The sequence below is a fragment of the Ascaphus truei genome, chromosome 20, assembly GCF_040206685.1.
Source record: "Ascaphus truei isolate aAscTru1 chromosome 20, aAscTru1.hap1, whole genome shotgun sequence".
In the NCBI taxonomy this organism is placed as follows: Eukaryota; Metazoa; Chordata; class Amphibia; order Anura; family Ascaphidae; genus Ascaphus; species Ascaphus truei.
The window spans coordinates 32376217-32392723 of NC_134502.1; positions in this window are offsets into that span (position 1 = coordinate 32376217).

The following is a 16507-nucleotide window of genomic DNA, read 5'->3' on the forward strand; positions in this document are numbered from 1 at the left end:
CCACCATATAGCATATAGCAAATAAAAAGATCACTTGTGAGCACATTCACGTCTCAGACAGGTCTGCAACCCTGCTTTTCACCATTATCACCTAGTGTACAGTGCTTCCACTGCAGCAAGGGATTCTGGGAAATAGCATGCAAATGAGCAAACTGTGTCACTTTTTGCCTGAAAACCATTTTTCATTTAAAAATTATAAAATAATACTAATTTTATTTTTATGTATAATTTATAAATTATCATTTTATTTTTTATTTATTTTATAAATTATACCATATCATACAGGAATCGAACCCAGGATATTAGTACCAATTCTCTACCTCTACGCTACAGTGCAGTCCATTTCAATGTGCTCTAGAGTTTAAGTTCGACTCTTGCATGTGTATTATATAAAATGTGTTAATGTTCAATTCCCACATGGGTGTATGTGTCCGTTTGCAATAAAGCATTGAATTGTATGTTTAAAAAAAAAAAAAAACTTCCTCTGCGCTCGAAAGTCTACGTAAGTGCGGCACGTGGACACAGCCATATGAAGCAGAGAGGAGAGCGCTGACAGCTGCAGAGAGGAGAGAGATGTAGATGCCGGTAAGTCCTCGCGTGGTAACATTTTATAACGCGATCCCGGTTATAACGCGGTCTCATTCTGTGGACCCCTGTTTCCGGTGAGTAACCCAAATCGAGCAGAGTGGTATTAATATTCTCAGATAAGAACTTCTATACCTCGTGGAGAACACAAGACCAGGTTACTCTAGGGCACCGGATCGGGAGCAGCACACGGTGCCGGTGTTATTACAGTTCCCATCTCACACTGACCACTGACCCCCTGCACCAGCCAGTCACATTCGGGATTGCTGCGGTCAGCCAGCATGGTACAGTGGCTTCAGTGACCAACAAACACCACATCATATTCTGGTCCTGTACACGCACAACTGGAAGTCCCACCTAACTGTCCCTTACAGCTGACTGATCTGGCACCTCCCCTATACACTGGCGACACACTTTATTCGAGCTCGGCTAGTCCCACGAATTCGGGTATACTCGGGTGTATTGAGGTTTGTGACTGTTTTCTGCCCGAGTGCATTGAGGTATTTTCCAGGCAGGGATTGAAGCATTTTATTCCCGCTGGCTGCAATACTGCACAGTATATATATATATACTGCATTACAATTCATGAATTTATGCCATCTGGTAGACACGCGAAGCATTGCAGCCTATTAAATCCTAATCATTATCATTTAACAGATCAGCCGCCCGTCAGCCAGGCATGAACCCAGGCTGGGAAGGCAAACGCAACGGGGCTTGTCAGAGGTGAGGAGCGGCGCATTCCAGGTATCTGCCAGGTACATACTGGGTATTTGCTCGAATAAAGTGTGTCGGTGCAGTAGATCCCCTATTGAAGCCGGTTAACACACCACAGTGTGCTTTACCACATCCCACCTGGTTAACACAAATTAATGTATACCTGATACAGGTTCCCCTTACAGATTTTTACTTTGTCTGACCAGACGGTTAGCCGAGTTCTCCAGGAGGTATGGAACTTCTCATTTGAGAACAGCGGATGTATGAATACCACTCTGCTCAATTTGGGTTACTCACCTGAAACTGCAGGATAGGGGGTATATTAACCCCTTCATCGCCAGAGTGTTCTGGACTCGGCACACAGAGCCTTTCACATGGTGTAACGATGCACGGAACACGCCCCCTGCGGCGTGTCCTTTCTTTACCTGTTTACTTCTGATCGCCGCCCTCTAGCTGCGAGTCAAGATCCTGTGTCTTTAAGGATTCTGAAGCAAGCAACGCCATCTTGCTCCTGCCCTCTTCCTCCTGACAGGAAGTAAGCCTCTCTTTGACTTTCTCTTTGCATTTAGTCTTTTGCTGCCTGCCCTGGTGCCTGCTAGAACCCATCGCACGCTGTTCCTGGCTGGACCTCCTTGGGACCTTTACTCTCCTTTGGATTCTGGAAGACTCACTCTTATACTACTGAGGTTAGTTTATCGTTGGGTAGTGTATGTACCTGCTTAGTAGGGTTCACCTTGACGTGGTAGCAGGCTTATAATTCCTTGGCCAATGGATTAGACTAAGAACCCTTATGTTATATTTAGTTTCACTGCACCTTGCTGTTTCTGTCACTATGCCTTTAAGAAGTCTGTACGTTCTCCAAGAAGCAATCCTTCTCTGGATGTTACCTTGTGCTCTGGACTCCATGCCCATGTTCCTAGTTTCCGTTTCCAGACTCCCGTGCTGAAGCGTTGGCTTCCCACAACCCCCGCGTTGGTGCCTGAGAACGCGTGCTCTCCTGCTCTGCTGTCAGAGCATGCGCGCACATGCAGCTGGATCAGTCGTGTCTCTGAGCTTGGCTTCGCACCTCCGGACGCGTTGCGCATTCTCATGCGCGCGGTCACGTGCCTACGTGCGCCGATCCCCAGCTGCGCGGCAACTTACTCCTTTCGTATCCCTTGCGGATTCCCCACCTCGCTAACGGGTCCTTCCCTTTCCCTGCGCTTGTGAGGAGAGCGCAAGCGTGACACATGGGACACAAACTTTTTGTTTAATGCTGGTTTTATTCCACTTTATTTTAATGGACACCAATAAAGTTTAATGATTTGTAATTCCTTCACCACACAGCCAGGTTATGACAGAGTGCACTAACTGGGGTTATATCTTCTACGTGGACATGTTCCTTCCCCACCCACGGATCACCGCCATGACATTATTACACGCGTGTGTATTACCTATACATATGTACAGTATGCAGGTTATTTCCATATATTGTATTTAACCCTGCGCATCTTTCATAACTATGTGTTATGACCGCCTATAATATCAATTGCTGGTCTGGCTGCCAGTGTTGTACCGTTGGAGGTAGCGTGGTTCACATTCAGTGACTAGTGGACTAGCTAGTACCACATCGCAAGCCTGGGGCATATTACTCGGGCAGGGCACGTGAAAGGACACATTTAACCCTTTCGCCACCTCGAGTTATCCTGCACTTCATCATTACAAGTTTCTGCCACCGGATACAATTGGGTGTTTTAATACCCGTTTTAACCACCGTTATTTTAATTAAGGACAATAATAAAGTTATATTATGTGCAGGGGCGCCAGAGATATAATATTCCACATCATATGTTTTTAATAATACAACCCTGTTCTGACGTAGTACTCCTTACTGGGTTAGTCTTCTTCTCGTGTACACCACCTGAATTCCACCTTGTAAAGAAGTCCCATCTTGTAAGCAGATACAGCGTGCCGTACGAAGACTTTCACACCGTAACCAAGATCTGGATCCAGCTTCCAGCATTCGTAAGGACTAAGGATTTGCTAACTAATCCTGCATTGGGGGACCGAGAAGTTTAATTTTGGCGGAGAAACAGGGGTTGCCGCTAGCACCTCCTAGGCAAGGACTATCACCCGGCTCTTTTTGTGCATCAACTCCACGTCTGGTGATGGGTGCCTAGAGACTTGATTTCTGAGTATTTCGTTCCGTGGACAGTTTATTTCGTTTTACCCCATCCCAGTAACTGTTTATTCGTGTTATTCTTTAATTACGCTGTGTGTGTTCTTTAGGTGATGTAACAGGGGACTTATCCCTGTTCAGAAAGGTGCCTCTAATCCAGCAGTGTGGTGGTTAACTGCTGGTAGCAAATTAACTAGCACCACCTGCCTGATTACAGGTAGTAAAAAAAGCCTGCCTTTGAGACAGGAAGTAACTCCTCCTTTGCTCACGTGTGAGCTGACCTTTGGAGACAGAGCAGTGTTTTTGAGTCTCACAGGAGAGACTGACTAAAAGAACACCCATCTCTGGAGCTGACCGGTCTTGAGCTCTGCACAGCAGACCTGATTTGAAGACACAGGGAAATCTACTACACCTGAAGCTGAACCAGGAAGTGACAAGATTTTCCTTCCAAGAAACAGATAAGACTTTTATTCTTAAGAGACTGCTTATATTTGCCTACTGCATGTTATATGTTTTGGGGCTACGAGCACCTGCTTGAGTAAGGGAGATGTGAATTAATGCATAGTGTTTCACTACAAATACTCCCAAGTGATTAGAAACTTTGTTCCCCCCCCCCCCCCCCCTGTGTTTGGATGAATTTTCTGATAACAAGGAAGAGGCACAATAAAGCCTTATTATAATTTCACATTATAAACGACTCCAATTGTGTACCTCTGTGAACGTCCGTCTACAGGTGAATAAATTACAATGTATTTGATTTCATGTTTTTTGTTTTAATCAAAGGATCCAGGTATAAATGTGGCAATAACTGGTCTACCGTGACACATACATACACGGTATCTCCTGTAATCGCATGCGGGGCTGGTACTCGGGCATCGTGGGGTTAAGGGATAGAGGGGTGAAGTGGAGATCTCCTGACGCCAAGGGTTGGACTTGGTCTTTGCACGGGGAGACGGTTTATTGTGGTTTTTGCCATCAGAGGTTCTTCTAAGGCTGCGTTCATAGGACTGCAGCCGTGCGGAGGCGCGCGGAGGCTGAGGGAAAGCGGGTGCATTCCGTGGCCTTGGTCTGCGTGCCGTCCGGGGGCGTGTTGGGGGGCTGTGACGTCACGGAGCTGGTTCTCCCTCATTGGGCCTGCCCTGCGCTCCCTTGAGCGCTTGAATTTAAAATGTTGCTAAGACCTACGCTTCCGTATGCGAGCCCCTGCTAAAGCCGCTCTCATTGTGGCTGCAGGGGCTCAGTGCCGAGCAGCAGCGCGACTCAGCACGGGTCAGCGCATAAGCGCGGACCATGCCCGAGGCCTAACTCTCAACAGTGTGTGTCTGGCAGCATGGGGGGGGGGGGATCTCTGTATCACTTCCTGACTATACAGGCTAATTAGCTCATTAACTCACAGCTGAACAGACCTTTCCAGAATGATTAACTCTCTGAGAGCTGTAAAGTCCCACAACTGCCCCATTCTAGCCCTTAGAGGGCAGTGACGGCATCACAATACATACACACACACACATATACATGCATACATACACACACATATATATATACATACATACATACATACATACACACACATACATACACACACACACACATACACACACACACACATACATACATACACACACACACATACATACATACATACATACATACACACACACACACACGCGCATACATACACACACATATACATACACACACATACATACACACATACATACACACACACACACACACACACACACACACACACACACATACACACACACACACACACATACATACACACACACACACATATATATATACATACACACACACACATACATACATACATACACACATACATACATACATACATACATATACACACACATACATACACACATATACATACACATACATACATACACACATACACACACATACATACATACATACACACATACATACACACACACATACATACACACACACATACATACACACACACATACATACACATACATACATACACACATACACACACATACATACATACATACACACATACATACACACATACATACATACATACATACATACACATACATACATAGATACATACACACATACATACACACACACATACATACATACACACATACATACACACATACATACACACATACATACACACACACACACATACAGTACATACACATACACACATACATACACACATACATACACACATATATACATACATACTGTGACAAACGGCTTACTCCGGGGCTCCGCTGTCAGTCCGGGACTGTTAGAACACGGTCTTTTAGGGTAGGTTAAATGACGAGGCGTCACGTACTGTTCCTTTAAACAGGCTATGCCTGGTTTATTCAGTCCCAGGCACTGAGACTGCCACAGTGCATACAACAGAAACACATCAAAACAAAAAGCTGCTCACCTGAGCGATAACTTAACTTAAATATCCCTAACTCAGGGTGGAAGTGGCTTTTCCACTTCCACCAACAAAATAAGTAACTTTTCAGTTTTAGACCAAAAAGAACAGAAGGTTTTAACCTGTTTGGGGAGAGGCTTTTTCCCCTCTCTGCTTTCTGCAGCCTTCCTGCCTCCAAGCTCTTGGAGAGAGAGGAGAGGAAACCGGAAATAGGTCTTAAGTACCTGATTTCTAATTAGCATGACCAGTGACAGAAATCAGGCAGCAGACAAACTGTGGGATGGAGTGCATGTATTATGAGGCTGCACTGTTCAGCCTAAACAGGACAGAAACTGTTCAGTATCCTGGGAGCCCTATATATGGAATTTATTACCATCCCCTGGTTTCTGTCACATATCCTCCCCCCCAGCTCAGACCCCGAGGGATGAGCGACCATGGATATTAGGGAGTGCATCCTTAACAACCCGTCGGCATTGCCATGTTTGTGCCCTGACCTGTGTTCCACAGAAAATTTAAAGGGTTGTAGGCTTAGGAACCACCTGGTCACTCTAGCATTCTTCTCTCTGTTTTGATACATCCAGGTAAGGGGTGAATGATCTGTGACCAACCGGAATTTTCTCCCCAACAGATAGTATTTGAGCGTCTCTACAGCCCACTTTATTGCGAGACACTCTTTCTCGACTATGGAGTAATTTTTCTCCTGGGGATTTAGTTTCCTACTTAAATAAAGGATGGGGTGCTCCTCACCTTGAGACTCCTGGGAGAGTACAGCCCCCAGCCCTACCTCAGATGCGTCGGTTTGGACTACGAACTCTTTGGAGAAGTCAGGTGTGACCAACACTGGTTGGGCACAGAGAGCTTCTTTCAGGCTTCTAAAGGCCTGTTCGGTTTCGGGGGACCACTTTACCATTAGCAGTCCTCTTGCTTTTGTGAGGTCGGTTAGTGGGGTTGCCATGGTTGCAAAATTGGGAATAAACCTTCTATAGTAGCCAATTAATCCCAAAAAGGTCCTTACTTGTTTTTTTGTAACTGGCCTTGGCCAATTTTGTATCGCCTCTACTTTGAATGTTTGGGGTTTGAGTAAACCTCTGACAATAGAATACCCCAGATACTTGGCCTCCTCCAGACCAATAGTGCATTTAGCGGGGTTAGCAGTTAGTCCAGCAGACCGAACTGCGTCAAGCACAGCTTGGACCTTTGGAAGGTGGGATTGCCAATCTTCACTATGGATTACCACATCATCCAGGTAGGCGGCAGCATACCGAGCATGTGGTTTTAAAATTTTATCCATCATTCTTTGGAATGTGGCGGGAGCTCCATGTAAGCCGAAAAGCAGCACCCTATACTGAAAGAGGCCGTCTAGGGTTGAGAAGGCTGTCTTTTCTTTTGCCCTTTCTGTGAGGGGAACCTGCCAGTACCCTTTTGTTAGGTCTAGGGTTGTGAGATATCAGGCTTTGCCCAGTCTCTCTACAAGTTCATCCACCCTGGGCATAGGATAAGTATCACATTTTGACACCGCGTTTAGTTTCCGGTAGTCATTACAAAACCTCGTTGTACCGTCTGGCTTTGGGACTAAAACTATAGGGCTGTTCCACCCACTTTGGGATTCCTCAATTACGCCTAGTGTTAGCATTTTTTTAACCTCTAAACTTATAGCTTCTCTTTTGGCCTCTGGGATTCGGTACGGTTTAAGGTTAACTCGGACCCCCGGTTCAGGGACTAGGTCATGTTCAATTATGCTAGTTCTACCTGGCTGTGTAGAGAAGACTTCTTTGTTTCTTCTCACTAAATTCTGGACCTCTCGTTTCTGATGAACGGACAGGGTTTCAGCTATGCTAACCTCTGGGTCAGTTTCTTGATTCTCTGACGGACCTGGGGGTACTAGGGTTAACAAGACCTCTCTATCTTTCCAGGGCTTAAGTAGGTTTATATGGTAAATTTGCTCAGGTTTCCTCCTACCTGGCTGTCTTACCTTAGAATTTACTTCTCCCACTCTTTCCAATACGTCATATGGCCCATGCCACTTAGCAAGGAATTTACTCTCTACGGTGGGAACCAGAACTAGTACCCTATCACCTGGAAAAAAAATTCTGACCCTAGCATCCTTATTATACGTATTCCTCTGTGCTTCTTGAGCCTTTTCCATGTGTTCCCTCACTATAGGTAGGACTGCAGCAATGCGGTCCTGCATCTGGGCAACATGCTCTATTACACTACTGTAAGGGGTAACCTCGTGTTCCCAAGTCTCTTTGGCTATATCCAGTAAGCCCCTTGGGTGTCGGACATACAATAGTTCAAACGGGGAGAAGCCTGTGGATGATTGCGGAACTTCCCTAATCGCAAATAACAAGTATGGTAACAAACAATCCCAGTTTTTCCCATCCTTATCGACCGCCCGGCGTAACATGCTCTTTAAGGTTTTATTGAATCGTTCCACTAAACCATCTGTTTGTGGATGATAGACTGAGGTTCTGAGATGCTTGATTTTTAGGAGTTTACATAACTCTTTTGTTACTTGGGACATAAATGTTGTTCCCTGGTCAGATAAGATCTCTTTAGGAATTCCGACCCGTGAAAACAGAACTACTAACTCTTTTGCTATGTTTTTAGCAGAGGTGCTACGTAGGGGAACTGCCTCCGGATATAGGGTGGCATAATCTAATATTACCAATATATGCTGATGTCCCCTAGCAGACTTTATTAGGGGTCCTACTAGATCCATAGCAATCCGGTCAAATGGTACATCTATTATGGGAAGGGGTACCAATGGGCTGCGGTACGCTTTGAATGGGGCGGTGATCTGACATTCTGGGCATGAGGAGCAATAATTTGTAATTTCTGCCAGAACCCCAGGCCAATAGAAGCTTTGGAGAACCTTTTCTTTTGTCTTTTCCACCCCTAGGTGTCTCCCCAATGGTGACTATGTGCGAGGTGTAATACTACATTACGGAATGTCCGTGGTACCAACAATTGTTTAATTGTAATTGATTTCCTTTTATCAACCCGATATACTAGGTCATTCTCTATCTCGAAGTAGGGGTAGGCAAGTGACCTGTCCAGTTGGCCAGGAGTACTATTCTGGTCCCGTATATTCCCCCTTGCTACCGCTAATGTGGGGTCTTCCCACTGCGCCTTCTTAAAACTCCCAGGACTGACCTCTAGGTCAGCGAGTGTCTTATCCTGTTCTGGGGTGGTAAGTGCCTGTTCAACATCTTGATTTGGGGTATTCCCTAAAAAGGTAGCCATGGGGAAGGGAATTTTACAGCACTCCTCCTTTTTCCCCTTCTTATTTGGGCCCTCGTCAACCTCTATTTCTGAAAAAGGGAAAGGATTTGTTTCTTCTGTTAGTTCGTTATGGTCCGCTATCGAACTCTGGGCGCTATTCTGAGAGGAGGACCACATTTTTAGAAAATGGGGAAAGTCAGTCCCTATTAACACATCATGTGCCAGTTTGGGTACTATACCCACTTTGAAATCTAAAGAACCAAACTCTGTTTCAAAAACAGTGGAATATTCGTGATTATCCCCATGTACTGTATACAACAAATTGCCACTCTTTGTGAACTGTTTACCTATTTCTTCTTAATGGGCAACAGGTATTCGGACACTAGTGTGACCATGCTCCCAGAGTCAAGAAGTGCCCGAACCCTCTTACCATTAACCTTTACAAATGCCCACAGATGGTTATTCAAGGGGTCCTCTGGGCTAGAGCCCATACATTGGGACCACAGCGAATAAGGTTCAACGCTGTTGCATTGCATGGGTTCAGCATTTAGTGGGCAGACTTTCGCGGTGTGGCCCCTCTCATAACAATTTACACATTTAGGTACATAGTCTGTGTCCCACTTAGAGCCTTTTTTCGGCTCCCCATGTTGGCTGTTGCCATTAGTGATGCGAGCCACTGTTACTGGTGCTGTGTGAAGGCGGTCATCGCTCTTCAGCCCCCCTTAACCTTGGTACCCTTTTACCGTCTCTGAAAGAGTCCTGGAACCTTGGGTAGTGGGGTTGCTCCACGACTATGGGTTGCGGGTGCTCTTCTGCTGCATTGTACTTTCTACGAGTGCCACCAGCTCGTCTGCATTATGGGGGTCACTCTGACTGACCCAACGGCATAGGGCAGAGGGAAGTTTCCGCAAGAACTGGTCCATGACCAACCGTTCCACGATGTGGCTTGCTGAGTTGATCTCGGGTTGTAGCCACTTCCGAGCGAGGTGGATGAGGTCATACATCTGGCTTCGGGTGGCTTTATCCTACGTGAAGGACCATGCGTGGAATCTTCGGGCACGGACAGCCGTGGTTACGCAGAGGCGGGCGAGGATCTCGAACTTCAATTTTGCATAGACGTTAGCTGCGGCTGGTTCTAGATCAAAGTAAGCCTTCTGGGATTCGCCGCTTAGGAAGGGTGCGATTAGACTGGCCCACTCAGCTTCTGGCCATCCCTCTTTCTGTGCCGTGCATTCAAATGTGAGAAGATAGGTTTCCACATCATCCGAGGGCCCCATCTTCTGAAGGTAGTGGCTTGCCCTGGTCATTTTCGGGACAGGGGCTGCCTCTGCCAGTGGAAGGTTACTGATAGTCCCCCTCAGGATCTCGAGTTCCTGCTGTAAGCCCTGAGCGAGCCGTTGTTGCTCCTCTCTCAGCAAGCTGTTTGTCTCTTGCTGGTTTGCATTCGCGATTTGCAGAGCTGCAGTCGCCTCCTGCTGGGCTATTAACAGCTGGTGCTGGGTTGCATTCGCCTCTTGCAGGGCTGCATTCGTCTGCTGCTGGTTTGCATCAGTCTGTTGCTGGTTTGCATTAGTCTCTTGCTGGGCTATTAACAGCTGGTGCTGCTTTGCATTAGTCTTTTGCTGGATTTCATTTGCGTCTTTCTGGACAGCGACATTGCGAACCAGCGCACTCACCACGTCTTCCATCTTGTTTGGAGAGGAGAAAAGGAAAAAAAATCCTTTTTTTTTATTTTTTTAAAGTTCTTTAACCCGCAGACCTTTTAGTGTCCTGCTGCATTCTCCACCTTATGTGACAAACGGCTTACTCCGGGGCTCCGCCGTCAGTCCGGGACTGTTAAAACAGTAGTGCCAATTCATTCAATATTTGTCTGATCTTTTTTCCCCTTTGTTTGAGAGTCATATATGCCGTGGTACTAGTTCATATATATTATGTCTTGTAACCGTAGTACTTATTTATCACATTCGATGTTAGAGGTACAGGGCTGTGTCCACAGCGCATGCGCATGTAATGACGCGGCACGAGCCTAACATAGGGACCGTGTGAGGTCCTTTGATCTCCGATCAACATGCGCAGTGAGGTGGACTTAGCTGTATGCCTGTTAGTGTGGGTATGACTCAGTGAGGGGCGCCAGGACAATTGCAGGGACGGCCCGTGATGACGTCACGGACATGCGCACTAGCATCCGTGAGGCCCGTTTTGCCCATACTTTATATGCCAGTAAACCTGAGTTGGATCCCACCAGAGCAGTGTAGGCGACAGCAATGCTATAGACGCCCCTTTATGACGTCATGCACATGCGCACTATGCCTCAGCGGGACCAATCTGCCAGCATTGCCCTCTTTCGTGAGGGTAGGCGTCCACATGATACAGCCCTATTATTGGCTTTCCAGCTATGACGCCCAAATGACTCTCACAGTAAGTTTACCATACACACCTGTTCACCCTTTGCATACAGCGCTACTGATTAATTTTATCAGGTGATAACACTCATTGGCCCAATTAGTTCTCCCTTTTAAGCAAGCATGTCACCCTGCCTACAGTACCACTCCCAGTAGAAGGCTCTTGGCCGAAACGCGTAGGAGCAGGTCCAGTAGGCAGGATCACCCTGGTTTGTCCCCCTCTTGGGACACGTTACCATGCTATGAGCATTTGCTCCTTGTCTCCCCCCTTCATTCTGCTGTGTACCTGACGTTAGGTGATGTATCATTATTTGTTGCGGCAGGCTAAGGTGTGCCTTTCTGGCTTCATACTGTGTGTCTCTCATTGATTTTCATTGATACTGTGTCACTTTACATATACCCTAGACTCAAGGGGGATAGAAGTGTGCTGTTATTTTTTGCATTGACCACGTAGCCCAGCCACCTTGTTTGGCCTGTTGTCAGCCTTATTGTGTTAACCTTGTCAGGTACTTTAGAGCATTTATTGTCAATTATGACATTTGTATTGTTCCCACTGGGAAATACCTGTTGGAGGATTTAACAAGTTCTGCTACGCACAGGGGATCCATGTCCAATTTTAATTTTCTGTGCTTTGTTTTTAACTTTTGTTCTGTGACAATCTGTAATAAAAATTATGTGATTTTGTACTGCCAGGCATACTAGAGTGCTTTTTGTTCAGGGCTCTTTTTCTCTCTCACAATATATATATACCTGGGTTTGAACGGGGACGAGACTTAGATATTATAAAATATAATTTATTCCTTGATAAAGGTGAACACAACAAAATGTACAAATAACAGCAAAATATAGGCACTTACTTAAAGATGGCAATGATGAAACAGTCCCATCTTGACTGGCAGTTCATACAGCAATACCTGCATCATCCCAAGACATTGCATAAAGACACAGGCCTGATGACATGCAGACATGAAGACATTTGCATGCAGACATGAAGACAATGGGTAAGGGGGGATTCTGACTTAAATACTATGTCAAACTCATCTCTTAACCCTTGGTGCCGAGACGGCTAGCAAAAGTCCTTTTGAAGCTCTTGAAGCTGATTTTGGACTTCCAGGGTTCAGTGTGAAATGTCACACTTAAACTGGTCAGTTCCTTTGGGTCCCAAGGCCAAGCATAAACAATTAGCAATTTAGCCTTTGATGACTAGCCTTCCTGCTCATTATCATAACAGGGAGTTTGCCGTTTTCAGAACACAACCAAAATTCCATATTTACTGCAAATAACTTCATAACTTCAGTTCAGTTTTACTTACTGGCAGGCGACCCATATTAATACATTCCGTCACGCCGGCCGCTTTCACAGAGACTAAACATTACACTGTAATATTAAAATTAAGAGAGATATTAATATCTGGCTCTTAGCAGCTGTTAGAGATCAAGTGGTTAGACTTCCTAGGTGGGGCTTGGGGTCACGATAACACATATGTAACTCTTAGCATGTTCAGCCAAGGACATCTCATAATATTCTTATATTTAATAAGGTCACCCATTCTGATTTCCTCCTTGGGTAGCCCCACCCTTGCCCAATCAATAAGTCCTTTGAAGTAGGGACCCCTGGGGGGGGGGGTGTCATGTTTATTCCTGCAGGATACCTGGGTGTTTAAGTGTGAGTTTTAACGCTCACAACCCAAACAGTCCCTGGGTCCCGCATAACCAATTAGGTAATTAGCCTTTGATCAGGGCTATGTAAATTCTAGCAAGCTGTCCTGCTTGCATAAGCAAGTGACCCATAACATTTGTTCCTTAATGCATTGCAGAGGGCAGGCAGAAAAAATTAGCATTCTGCCTGTATTTTTTAAAACTGCAACAGAAAGGCACTTTATCAAAAATATATGTTTCCCTTATGACAAAGTTATATTTTTAATAGGGGTGTCCTTGGGGGGTTACGCTGAGGCTGCGCACCAACACTCAGGGTGCTGGCTCACTCCGTTCCTAAATTACCAGTCTTACTGGAACGGCTCCTGTTTATTCAGCACTGCATATAATATTAACCCCTTAAGTCCCAGTGTGTGTTAGGCAGACACTGATCCAGAAACAATACATGGTAACAGGGGAATATACATTTTCATGTTATAACAAGGGTTAAATCACATTTCTGGGCCTCAGCCCAGTTAACCCCTTGTCTCCCTGGTGAGGTTAGAGGGTGGCCAATTGGGGGGTAACCCCTTTAATCCCAGGCCAAACCCTCACGATCATCACACACACATACATACACACACACATACATACATACACACACACACACACACACACACACACACACACACACACACATATATACATACATACACACACATACATACATACACATACATACATACATACATACATACATACATACACACATATATACATACATACACACATACATACATACATACACACACATACATACACACACATACACACACACACATACACACACACACACACACACACACACACACACACACACACACACACACATACATACACATACATACATACATACATACACACACACATACATACATACATACATACATACATACACACACATACATACAGACTCAAGGCCAAATCACAAGGTGTTAAGAATGTCCAGGGTGGGGTTTGACCTGTGGTCTCTCTCGCTTCCAGTCTGCAGTTCTCACGGTCTGCCACTGGGAGTGCTGTTGAGTACCCACCCCTCACCCCATCCAGCCCTTTATCCGCCTCCTCTTCCTGTTCCTCCCTGCGCGGTTATTGGGCTTCTCCCCAGTAACAGGCGCGCTGCCTCATTGTTGCCATTTGCTGCTGCTGTGTACCAGACCCTATTCTGACCCTTCTACACTACCTGACCAATGCTGCCCACCTCTGACCTTCTACCTGTCCACTGACCTCGGCCAGTCCACCGACGACTGATACCTGCCGACTTCCCTCCTCTGACCTCTCTGCCTGTCCACTGACCACGCCTGTCCACTGACCACTGCTCCGTGCCTGCTGCCTTCCCCTGGCCACTGCCTGTGCACTGATCACAACTCCCTTCCTGCTGCCCTCCTCTGACCTCTGCCGGTCCAATGACCACCACCACTACCTGTCCGCCTCTGACTTCTCTGCCTGTCCACTACCACTGCCTGCCTGCTACCAATTCCAGCAACTGGACTCCAGACCTCCCCTTGACACAAGGACAGTTCGTATACTTTTGGCCCTCCCCCCCCCTGACCCCACTTCTGCACACTCTCCATTTTATTGACCTCCATGACTCTGCCCTCTCCTGGTTCATATCTTCCCCTATCTCACCGCACGTTCGGTGTTTCCCGATGCTGGCACCCCCTCCTCCTCACTCCTACCCACAGACGGTGTACCCCAGGGCTCTGCCCTAGGACCTCTACTCTTCTCCACTTGCACCTCTTTCCTTGGCAAACTAACACAGTCATTGGGTTTTCCTACCACCTCTATGTAGAGGACACCCACATCTACCTCTCCTCTGCTGACCGCTCCCCTTCTCTGCTGTCTCATATCACTAACTGTCTCTCTGTTATCTCCGCGTGGGTGTTTAATCGCTATCTTAAGCTTAACATGTTAAAAACGGACCTCATCATCTCCCCTCCGTCTTACTCTACACCGACACCGGATTCCTCGCATGGAATAGATTACTCCACAATGACCCCGATACCCCAAGCTAGAGGCCTAGGTGTCATACGTGCCCCTCCCCTCTCATTCCCTCGCACATTCAGCACCCCTCCAGATCATGTTATTTACCCCTCTGCGATATTGCTAAAATACGTCCCTTCCTCATGGGGCAATCCATCAAATTCATACTCACGCGCTGATTATATCCCAAATACTGCAACATGCTGCTAGCTGGTCTACGGGGTAACTGGTATGTGGAGATGACTTTCTTTCATATGTGATTATATAGAGTAATAGGAGTTATAGGGAGAGGTTAAGTGGGGTAATAGGAGGAGTTATAGGGAGCGGTTATATGGAGTAATAGGAGAATTTATAGGGAGTTGTTAAATGAAGCAGTAGAAGTTACATTATATGGAGCAGTTATATGGGGTAATAGGAGGAGTTATAGGGAGGGGTTATATTGTGAAATAGGAGGAGTTATAGGGAACGGTTATATGGGGTAATAGGAGGAGATATTGGGAGCATTTATATGGAGCAATAGGAGGAGTTATAGGAAGTAGTTATATGTGGAAATAGGAGGAGATATTGGGAGCGGTTATATGGGTGTAACGGGTTTTGCGGACTGGCCCAGACCCACCCAATCTCACATTGGCCCCTGTGGACTAACCAGCCCCCTTTACATGGTGAGTGTGTCTGGTGGTGCACCTGTTGGTTACAGGACCCCTGAGTCTCCCGCTTGATGGTGTATTAGGGATGACCCGTCCAGACAGGCAACTGAGGTAGTGTGCTGAGTCCTACCTATATCCAGTGCAGCGCCTCCACCTCATCAGGATTCCTGCGTCCGCATGGGAATGGTTCTGATGAGGAACTCCTCTGTGGTGGTCCCCTCTGTGCAATAAGTCCACACATGCACACGAGAAGGTCTTTTATCAGCAACATCTTTATTGAACGCGGTGGGCCAGCTGCCCTCCACAATGGGGTGTATCTAGCCCTCCATTGTTCAGCTGCTTCCCTTTGAAAGGTGCGCCTTCCCATAATTGGTGGGTTCCCTATCTCCCTTTGTGGGAGATAGTTCCTGTGCCAGGTCCCTGGTCACAGTGTCATAATTGTCTATCAATCACAGCGTAGCCGTGTTCTTTAACCTTCCTTAACAACTCCAACACACACAGAACTAACTTTGGATCAGTGCTGTGCCTTATGTATCCTCTGGAGGCTGACACACCTCTGACCTCACTAACCATGGAGTCAGAGCCTGTGACCACTCCCATCCATACATAGGGCACCTCACCAGGGTGTGAGGGCAAATCTCCATACTTACTGCTGGCATGCCCAC